We start from the raw sequence: 12,018 nt of genomic DNA on the forward strand, positions 1-12,018 counted from the left end.
TCAAGGAACATACATCTACGCAAGGTTGATGAAGGATTTACTCGCTTAGCTAGGTTGGGTGGACAACTAAATGAGGATAAATGTCACATTGGGGAAAGCAAGGTTACACTACTAGGGCATGTAGTGTCAATTGAAGGAATTGAGGTAGATCCAAATAAGGTAGAAACATTACTAGCTCTACCTTCCCCAACCTCCATCAAACAATTGGTCTCCTACTTACAAAAGCTAAGATATTTGGGTAGATTTATGCACTTACTCTCTCATGCCATATATCCCCTACAGCAACTAACATGCCAAGAAACACTTGTATGGAGTGAACAAAGTGAAGGACATTTTAAGGAGATAAAGAAAATGTTGGGGTCACTTCCTATAATCCTCCAGCCTTGTTGGGAAGAAACATTCTTTGTAAACCCTAGTGTGGGAGAAGAGGCCATTGGTGCTACTCTCCTACAAAAAGATCCAAAAACATCCTTCATGAGGCCTGTGTATTTTGCTAGCCGCCTCATGAAAGCCTCAGAGAAGTCTTACACCTCCATGGAACAACTAGTGTTGGCCCTCATGTTTACAGTAACCAAATTTCGGCCATATTTACTTCCAAAGAGGTTTGTGATCATCACTGTGGAGGATATGTTTCCCTATGCACTACAACATATGAAAATCTCTGACAAAATAGCAAAGTGGGTGGTCCGACTTCAAGAGTTTCACTATACAGTGCAGGTTGAAAAAACAACTCGGGCATGCTTGGCTGATATTTTGACAAATAGGTGCTATGAGAAAAATCTCATGGTGAAAAGAAAGAACCTTCCACCACCCCCATCCATAAAAACTCTTATAGATGCTTATAGCCTCTACTTTGATGGTGCATACAAGAGAACTAAGGATAAGGTAGCCGCAAGCATCGTTGTTTTCTCTCCTTTAGGAGAGAAAATCTATTGTAAAGGAATCATCTTGGAAGGTGTCCACTCTAACAATGAGGCAGAATATCAAGCTTTAATTCATGGTCTTTGTTGGTGTCTTAGTAATTCAATCGAGAGATTGAATGCTTTTGGAGACTCCATGCTATTGGTAAGGTAGATGCAAGGTACATGGGCATGCAAAAATACAAACCTCTCTAGTAAAATGAGAGAGGCCAAATCTCTTATGAGAAGATTTAGGGAGGCACAAGTACATCATGTGCCAAGAGACCAGAACAAAGATGCCGACCATCTAGCATCATCAAAGCTGAATGAATCAATGGTGGGAGCAGTGGCTATCAAACCCCCACTTCGACAAGGCAAGGAAAACTTAGAAGATATTCTACATCTCTTAGAACAAAGAGAAGCTCCCAAACACCTGACTAAGGGAGAAAGACAGTGGGTAGCTCGGAAGGCTACAAGATATCGCATGGTAAATGACAGTTTGTATTGTCTTGGTAAGGATGGTGTGCTTAGGAAAGTGCCTTCAAAATGGGAAATTGAAGAAATCTTAAAAGCTTGCCATGATGATGTGTGTGGAGGCCACTTTGCACACGACATCACAAGTAGAAAGGTTCTACAAACCGGCTTTACTTGGCCCAGTCTACACTAAGATGTCAAATATTGGTATCAAACATGTGAAGAATGTCAGAAATCAGGACCACGACGGCTCATAGCAGAACCCCCAACCCCAATCAAGGTCTATGGACCCTTTGAGAAGTGGCGAATTGATGCCATAGGGTCTCTACCACGCACTCCATTAGGAAAAGAGTATATTATCATGGGGGTAGATTACATGACTATATGGGCCGAGGCTATGCCAACTAGAAGAATCACTGCTAAGGAAGTGAGTAAATTCATCTTTGACCACTTTTGTTGTAGGTTTGGTACCCCTCTTGAAATACTATCAGATAGAGAACCAGGGTTTAGAGCTAATGTGGTGGGTGAACTCATGCAAAAGCTAAATATTCAAAGACGACACTCTACCCCTTACTACCCTCAATGCAATGGATTGGTGGAAAAGGTAAACGGAATGATTTGTAAAATCATCAGTAAACATGTACATTCAAGGCCCCGGGATTGGGACGGGTTTGGGACAAGCACCTTAATGGAGCTCTATGGGCTTATAGAACCTCCTTCAAAACCATGTTAGGGTTCACACCTTTTCATCTAGTTTATGGACAAGAGGCTCTTTTGCCTATTGAGGTGAAATTAGCTAGCCTTCGGGTATTAGGTGGCACAGTAGGCTCTCAAAAGGAGAAGTTGCATCAAAGATTACTGGACCTAGAGAGGCTACAATTGGATCATGAAGAAGCCATCAACCACTACTCCCAGGAAGCGGAGAAGTGTAGAGAAAATTTCAACAAGAAGCTAACAGATAAAAACATCAAGGAGGGATCTTTAGTGCTTCGATATGACAATCGCTTTGATAAAAGAAAGGATGGCAAGTTTCTCTACCGGTGGGAAGGACCATTTTGGGTCACAAAAAAATTCAACAATGGCTCCTACAAACTTCAAGACATTGAGGGAAAAGTTCACAAGACCAGGGTAAATGGATGGCACTTAAAACCCTATCACATTAGGGTGGGGTTAGCTCAAGATACCAAAGAGTGTCTAGAGGCATAAATACCTCTAGCCAGGTTGGGGGGGGGCTATATGATCTGAGAAAATCACAAAAAAATATTTGTCTAACATTTTGTTGATTTTTTGTACATTTGGAGCTTTGAAATAAAGAAGAGGGTGGGAACAACCTCTTGGGAAATCCAAGAAATCACTGGATGAAAATATTTCATGGACTGGTTTACCAAGGGGGGGTGAAGAGTAAAGATCAATGGAGGAAGGTGAAGGGAAAATGTATAATGTGAAAATGAAAGATATGAAATGGATTTGGAGCCATCCAAAGGGCATGTGAGGCTCATAATGTCATGACTTTGGAGCCTTATGACAATTCAACCAAATGGGACCCTTCTTGGAAGCATTAGTGGAAGAAAAATCAGGCACATGATTTTGTAAGATTTTTTAAAAATACTTCCACTCCAATCCAAAAAAACTTTTCAACATCAAAGTTGTAGCGCGTGAGCTGAAGTTTTCGATGGTTTTTTTTAATCATTTTTTGGAGCTACGAGTCGGGAGATATGGCCAAAATGGTGGATGCCAACTTTTTCCAACTGCAGTGGAGACCACCTCCCAATTTAATACACGTCCATACTTTCTTCCCCACACTTAACACTTCCATAAAACATCATTCATTAGACCCCCAACCCTTTCCCCTCTCTTCTCCTCTCTCTCAAGCTAATAAACCATTAAAATTCCCCTCCTAAATCACCCTCAAATCATCCTTAATTGTAGTAGTAATGTATGAACTCTCATTATTCTCTCTCTATTATTGCTAGATATGATCTTATTTTATGAAGATTCTCTATATTTTTTTATAGGAGAGCTCTTGGACTCAAGCTACGGGGGGGAGAATGGGGACAACTCACCTATGATGGAGCTTGATTAAGTACAAATTGGTCAACAAAACATCTAGATGGAGCTTCCACATTGGTGGAACCGCCTTAATGCAGCTTTGGTGGTGTTAATTCCTATTACATCTTAACCTCCTCCCTAAACACCCTCAAGGCCTATATAAAGAGGCCTTCTCCTTTGTAATTTGTAAGAAGAGAGAGAGCAAAGAGGCCTCCTTCAGCCCTATTGAGCCTTCCCCATTCTCCCTCATGAGCTTATGAAATTCCTTCTCTTACTATAGCTTATGTATACTCTACAATGTAATAAGCCCATGATATTGGTGTCCATATTGTGTATATTGGTTATGTCCCGAGGGTTCTCCATCTCTTAAGTCTATTGATTCATTTATTTTTTCGTAGTTCTCTCTCTCTCACTCACTCTCTCTCTCTCCCTCTCTTAGTTTTCATCTCTTATCCCTCACAATCTCCTCTCCCTCTTACATAGCGTCCTAGTCCGCTCTTCCATGAGTAGGTGGTGCCCTTACCTCATTCACTTTGTGGCAGAAGGGAGTTTGGCATAGTATAGAGGCTGCCATACCGAATTTCCTTCGTCAATACAAACATGATAAATAGCTACACACACCCAACTATCATGTCGATAGGTAATAGGTAGAATGAGCTTGCATATGTCAACACTCCCCCTCAAGCTCAAGTCACTTTCTATATCCCAAGTAGAAATCTAAAATTAGTAAACTTATCTCTACCAAGTGATTTGGTAAGTATATCTACCACTTGGTCTTGCTCTTCACATGTATGAGGTCTATCCTACTTGCAAGCACCATTTCCTTGATGAAATGGAATGTACCTTCTATGTGCTTTGACATGGCATTATAGATTGGATTGCTTGCCAAGAGCACATAGCTCATGTTATCAAAATATAGCTTGACTAGTTTATCCACACAAATCCCCAATTCATCCATCAACTTAACCAACCAAGTAGCCTTACATGTTACTTACTACTCTAGCTAACCATGTTACTTCCAAGACCAAATGCATATCCACTAGTTGATCTTCCAACCAACCATGTTACTTCCAAGATCAAATGCATATCCACTAGTTGATCTCTTGTCATACACACAACAAGCCCAATCTACATCATTACAACCTGTAAGCTCAATAGGCTTACCATGCTCATAGAATAACCCATAAGATAATGTACCTTCACATATCGCAAAATTCATCTCACAACATCTAGGTGAGGTTTCCTTGGTTGCTACATCAACTAGCTGATCAAACCAATTGCATAACTCAAGTCCGGTATAGTGATAGTCAAATAGATCAGATTGCCAACCATCTATCTATACAAAGTCATGCCCTCTATCACATTTCCTATATCAACAGCACCTAGCTTTACATTCAGCTCCAGTGGTGTATCAATGGGTTTGCATTCCAGCATGCCATACTTCTCCAACATATTCTGTGCATATTTTTTTTGTATTTTCCATATCTCATGAGGTGTATGCATAAGTTTAATCCCTAAGAAAAATTTCAGGTCTCCCAATTCTGTAATCTGAAATTCTTTCTACAACATAGCTTTTATGTCATCAATGCCATGTATGTCATCACATGTGATCACCAAATCATCTACATAAGCACCAAAATCACATATCCTATCTCTGTTTTCTTGGTAAATAAACAATGATTATATTTGCCTTGCTTAAATCCAATTGTTTGTAAGTAGGAAGTAATCCTATCATTCCATGCATGTGGGGCTTGCTTAAAGCCATACAAGGCTTTCTTAAATTTGCATACATATGATAGATTGTTAGGATTCACATAGCCCTCTAGCTGATCCATATAAACCTATTCACCAAATCACCATTTACTAGCCTTTGGATGTAGCCAATGTAATAACAATTTGTATAGTTGCCATCTAGACCTAGCAAACTGAACTAAAGGTTTCCTCATAATGCATCCCATATTGCTGGGCATATGCTTTCACGACCAATCTAGCTTTGTACCTCTCTAATGATCCATTAGACTTATATTTTACTTTATACATCCAAAATCCATGTTCTATTTTTTAGCAAAGCCTCATATTCAACATCCATATCCTTGCATGAGCTCTCATCCTTAACTTTCAACATCCATAGCCTTGCACGAGCTCTCATCCTTAACTGCTTGTGCAAAAGATGTAGGCTCTTTGTATTTCTACACTTCTATCATGTATGCATAATGTTTGATTGAGTAGCTATTGTAGCTAAGCCTATCCACAAGCTTCCTTTCTCTTTTCAATGGAGCTTAACTAGATTCCACTCTTTCATGTGGCAGTATATATCTCTGCTTAACTCTAGGTGTAACTAATGTAGGTATGCTAAACTTGCTATCTAGACTCTCAAAAGAGTCATATCCTGAAGTCAATGGGCTTATAACATCATCAAAAACTTTCTCTTTTCCTTTATTTCTCCCCCTCATCACACTGATGTATCCATGCCAATGGTGGATGGAGACCCATGGCCTCTGTCCAAGGACTTACACTACCAAATGCATCCTGAGTAGGTTCATCGATAGACATAGTGTCTTGCTATCCATTTTCAGCACATGTGCCCTGTGAAGTATCATCATATACAACAACCTGCTTAGCATTATACCAAGATGCTGATTCATCAAACATGATATCATGGTTGAGCAACATCTCATGGGAAGTTGGAACAATGCACTTGTATGCCTTTCTTTCTTGTGAGTATCCAAGAAAAACACACTTCAATACTTTATGATGGGTCAAGTTTCTTCCATTTTTCATCAGGAACATGAACATAGGCAATACTACCAAATACTTCCAAATGTTGGATGTCAAGCTTATAGCCATAGAGCTTCTCATAAGGTGTTTTTTCATGTACTCCTATTGTAGGTGTTCTATTCATCACATAGATAGCTGTAAGTATGGCTTCAACCCAATAAGACAAAGGCATGTTCTTCTCATTCAACATGGCCCTTTGGCTACCTTCATAATCACCTTATTCTTTCTTTTAGCAACTCCATTTTGCTTAGGAGTGTAGCTGCAAGTCAATTGCCTCTTGATCCCATGCTTTGCTAATTATTTGTCAAACTCCTTTGACACATATCCTCCAGCACCATTAGATTGTAAGCATGAGACATAACAATTTAGCTCTTTTTCAGCATGATCTTTAAAATACATAAAGTTGTTCAATAATTATGCGTGGGTCCCTATATATCTAAGTACACAAGCTATAAAGGCCTACTGATATTCTATGTATTCTTGGCAAATGGAAACCTGCATTGTTTCCCAAACTGATATGCTAAGCATACATCCCAAATCAACATACTTAAACCTTGGTATCTCTATAATAATGTCCTTATGCTGCATAGTTTTTAGCTTTTGGACATTTATATTTCCAATCCATTTATGCCATATATCAATGCCTCAGATACGTGCCCCATCATAATTAAACATAGCAACATTTGATTCAAGGATGCTAGCATCCAATGTAAACATCCTAGCATGTCTCTAGCCTTTAGCAACCAACTTACATCCTCTGCCATACTCTTCTATGAAGCAACCATATCTATTAAATTGTACATGTAGGTTTTACTCAACCATATGACCAAGAGATAATATATTCTTGGTGATCGATGGAACATGAAATACATCATGCAAGTGCTTTTTTCTGCCACTCCATCAAGCATAACCAAAGGAACAAACCTTGTGTGTGCTATATCATGTTGAGAATAATCCCTAGTGCATACATAGCAATTAGCACCTATTTTCAGCTCATCAAACCACTTGCCATGTGGTGTCATGATTTGAGGCACTAGAATCTATATACCATATGTCATTAGACTTTCTTTGTGGCTTGCCTTTGTTGTGTACATAAGTCATAGCAAACTGTCTCTCATTAGTCTCAAGCTTTGCATGACTAGAAGATGCATAGTGGCCCTACTATCAACCCTTCTGAGGAACCTACTTTTCTAGCACTCTTTTGCAATGTGGCCATGCTTATCATAGTAATGGAAATTTTTATCATTGTTAGCATTTTCATGAGTAGACTAAGTATGCCAGGATCCTCTACCCCTAGACAAAGATCTCCCCCTCGCACAGGAGTATCCACCACCTCTACTAGAAAATCCTTGTTGATTCTACCCATGCTAAGATGCGTGCTACTAGGTTCCTCTACCATAGCTAGAACCTCTCCTACGATGTGTTGAGATATTGAGCTCCACTCATGATATGCCAGGGTGACCGTTGTGCATTTATATCACCGACTTGTTAGTTGTAGATGCGGTTGGTACACCGCCCATGAATAATAGCTAGATGATAGCTATCCTTATCTACTCTAGTTCATGGCTCAGTTAGTATGCCACCTTAGTTAGTTGAGTTTGGTTTGAGACCCATATATAGGGTTCTTCTATTTTCTATGTACTAGTGTTCTTTTTGGCTTACATAACTAAGAAGAGAAAATTTGTTTTCAGCCTCCACCTGTGTGTGTATTCCCCCATTGTACAAGTGAGAAGGCTACAAGTGCGACTCCTTCCTTCTCTCCCACAATCTTGACATGGTATCAGAGCCTGGTTCGTGGTAAGGAGCTCAAGAAAGCAAACCAAGTTCGTGGTTCACTTGCCCTGTTTTTTTGATTCAAGGCCATTTCGGGGCCTATTTCGGAGGCGGAATTTTTCCGCACACACTCAAGAAAATGCCCTATTTTTTGCTATGCGACCATTGTTCTACAGGTTGCTGAAAAGTTACCGTAGAAATTGCATTGTATGCCTATGTGCAGAGACATTGGGAGTTACATAATCATCCTTGTTGCCTGTTGATGCAAAATCGTCACTAGGAAGTGACTATGTAGTCAAATACCACTTTCGTCAGTTTTGTAGATTTGACCTTGTGAGGCTGAAGCTGTGTTTTTTGCAGTGACAAAATTTTTTGCAGTGTTCTGTAATGGCGTCTGATTCTCTTTCACAGATTGTCACTGAAAAGCTTGACAAGAACAACTTCCAAGCATGGAATTTTAAAATGACGAATTTCCTTATGGGAAAAGAATATTGGGAATTCGTTGTAGGAAACGAAGAAGAACCAGTTCTTCCTGATGTTCCCAATCAACAACAAATGCAGGAATTTAAAGGATGGCATGAGAGAGCCAGAAAAGTTATGTACTGGCTGTCTATTAGTATTTCAAACTCTATGATTGTGCATATTCAGGATGCAAGTACGCCAAAGGAGGCATGGGATACTTTGTCAAAAATGTATAGCACAAATATGCAAGCCAGGAAAATGCAGCTCAAGCAAGAGTTGCACAATGTGCAAAGAGAAAGTATGAGCATCAATGACTACCACGTGAAGGTGAAGAAGATTGCAGATGCACTTGCTTCCATTGGGTCGCCAGTGGAAGATGATGATTTAGCTTTTGTGACCTTGAATGGTCTAGGAAAGGATTATGCACAGTTCTGAACATCGATTTTTGTCCGTGAAAGATTTCCTGATTTTGAGGAGTTGATTGCTCTTCTAATTTTTGAGGAGTAGAGAAATGGTGGTGCATCTTCTTCAGGAGAAACTTTAAAAGAAGTTGTCTTCTACTCAAATGCTGGAAGAAGTAGAGGCAGAGGTAGAGGAGGCCGATCTGGAGGCTGTGGTAGAAATCAAAATATGCAGCAAACTCAAGAAAACCAGTCCTATGGAGGAGGACGTGGTAACTCTAGAGGTAGGGGGAGCCAAAGAGGTCGTGGTGGATGGCAAAGAGGCCAAAATGCAAACAGCAATGTTGAATGCTACTATTGTGGTAAAATGGGCCATATGGCTAAAGACTGCTATAAAAAGCAGAATGACATCATGAATGGAAAATTGCAACAAGGGAATTATGCATCTTCTAGTAGACAGGGTGATGACAGAAATGAGCATTTGTTTATGGTGCAGCATATGACCAATTCTGTGACAAGTGCAAAAAAAAGCAACGATGTGTGGTATGTTGACTCAGGTGCATCAAACCACATGACAGGTCATGCAGAATGGATGCAGGATGCAAGGAAAATGGAAAAACTAGGATTTGTGGAGACTGGTGATGATACTACACATCCTATTGTGCAGATTGGAAAATTTCCTTTGTCTATGCAGGATGGGAAAAAGAAATACCTATCGGATGTATTTCATGTCCCGAATATCACCAAGAACCTGGTTTCTGTTGGTCAAATGGTTGAGCAGGGCTTGCACGTCAGATTTAATTCTCATGGATGCTTTGTTGAGGATATGAAAAATAAAGGTCGCTTGATAGCAAAAGGAAAGAAGAAGGGTAGAACGTTTATGTTGGATGCAGACATGCCTGAATTGAGTGCAGCAATGTTTGCACATGGGACCGGTGTATTGCAGATATTGATATCTGGCATAAATGCATTGGTCATGTTAATGTACAGCGACTTTAATCAATGCAAGCCCAAAATATTGTTGCAGGATTGCCTAAATTTAAGGTTGCAGAAATGCATAAGGTATGTGAAGCTTGTCAATTTGGAAAATAGGCAAGGAAACCATTTCCTAAACATGTTCAAGAGAGTAAGAAGCCATTGGAATTAATCCACTTTGATGTGTGAACTACTAAAACTGCATCTATTGGAGGCTGTCATTATTTTGTCACTTTTATTGATGACTATAGCAAAAAAGTTTGGGTGTATTTTATGAAAAAGAAAAGTGAAGTGTTTGGGAATTTCAAAACTCTTAAAGCTATGGTTGAAAAAGAAACAGGCTTGCAAATAAAATGCCTAAGGTCAGATGGAGGGGGAGAGTACCTCTCAAATGAGTTTGCAAGGTTCCTGTAGGAGCATGGCATAAAGCAGCAATATTCATGCAGTCATACCCCACAACAAAATGGAATTGCAGAAAGGAAAAATAGGCATATTGGAGAGGTATCTCATGCCATGCTCAACGAAAAAGACTTACCAAATTTTTACTAGGCCGAAGCAGTTGCTACAGCAGTCTACATAATGAACATGGCTCCCACTACATCAATACATGGGATGACTCCAAAGGAGAGGTATACTGGTAGGAAACCAGATATTTCTCATTTGAAGATTTTTTGTTGCATTGCCTATGTTCATGTGCCAGATGAGTTGAGATCCAAGTTGGATCCAAAAGCTGAGAAGTGCATCTTTATTGGTTACTCTCTGCAGAAGCAGAAAGGGCATACATGCTATAATCCTTCTACTCATAAGTTTACAGTGAGCAGAGATGTTGTTTTTGATTAGATGAGTAGCTAGTATAAACCAGTAAATGTGATTGATGATGTAGATGCAGAAAATGGTAATGCTGCACAGAATTCACAACAGCAGTCACAAAATATTAGTGGACCTGGAGTGTCCTCTAGCAGTGGTTCACTTTCTTCGCTATGGACAGGCAGATTGAGATCAGGAGAATCTCCTCAAAACAATGTAGATAGTGGTATGCAGGTTTCACGAAAAGGAAATGAGAAGGTAGATCAGCCCATGGTTGATGTGAATGCAAGTCACTCTTATGTGGATGGTGAATCCAGTGGCTCAGAACAGAGCATTGATGATGAGTTGGGTATTCCTTCTATTGTTACACCTGGAGTAAGGAAGACTAGGAATGTTTTGAGAGCACCTGGGAATGAACCTACTTTGCACAGGTCTACCAGAGCTAGGTATCCTATGGATAGGTTGAAATATGATGGATTTACAGCCATTCACTATGCCTATATGGTCAAAGTGATACAGGAACCAGAACCCACTTCTTTTGAGCAAGCCATGGGAAAAGAAAAATGGGAGAAAGCCATGGATGAAGAAATGGATGCCTTGGAAGCAAATGCTACATGGGAATTGGTACATTTTCCTAAAGATAAGAATGCAATTGTTGTAAGTGGCTTTATAAGGTAAAGCACAATGCAGATGGTTCTGTGAATAGATACAAGGCAAGATTAGTAGTCAAGGGGTATGCACAAACATATGGTATTGATTATGAAGAAACATTTAGTCCGGTTGCAAGGATGGCAATCGTAAGAGCAGTCATTGCTATGGCTGCATCAAAGGGATGGTCTTTACATCAGATGGATGTAAAGAATGCCTTCTTGCATGGTGATTTGCAAGAAGAGATCTATATGGAGCAGCCACCAGGTTATGTGCATGCTGTTCATCTTGAGTTTGTTTGCAGGTTGAAGAAAGTCTTGTATGGCTTGAAGCAAGCACCTAGAGCATGGTCTGACAAGATAGGACAGTATCTTGTCACTATTGGCTTTCAGATTTCCAAGGCAGATTTCTCACTTTATGTGAGAAAAACAGAGAAAGGTATTATGCTACTTGTAATTTATGTTGATGATTTGATTATGACAGGTGATAGTGATGAAGATATCCTTCATGTGAAAATGCTATTGAAGCAGAAGTTTGAGATGAAGGATTTGGGAGAGCTGCATTATTTCTTGGGCATTGAGGTGATTAGATCACTAAGTGGGATACGGCTCTTGCATAGGTAGTATGGATTGGACATGCTGTCCAAATATGGGATGATAGACTGTAAGCCTATTTCAGTTCCTTTAGAACAGAACGTGAAGCTGAGCGCACATGCACGTGAGCTTCTCGAAGACCCTACTATGTACAGACGC

This window comes from Lygodium microphyllum, chromosome 7 (assembly GCF_053477565.2).
Source record: "Lygodium microphyllum isolate KBCC chromosome 7, Lygodium_microphyllum_v1.1.10, whole genome shotgun sequence".
Taxonomy (NCBI): domain Eukaryota; kingdom Viridiplantae; phylum Streptophyta; class Polypodiopsida; order Schizaeales; family Lygodiaceae; genus Lygodium; species Lygodium microphyllum.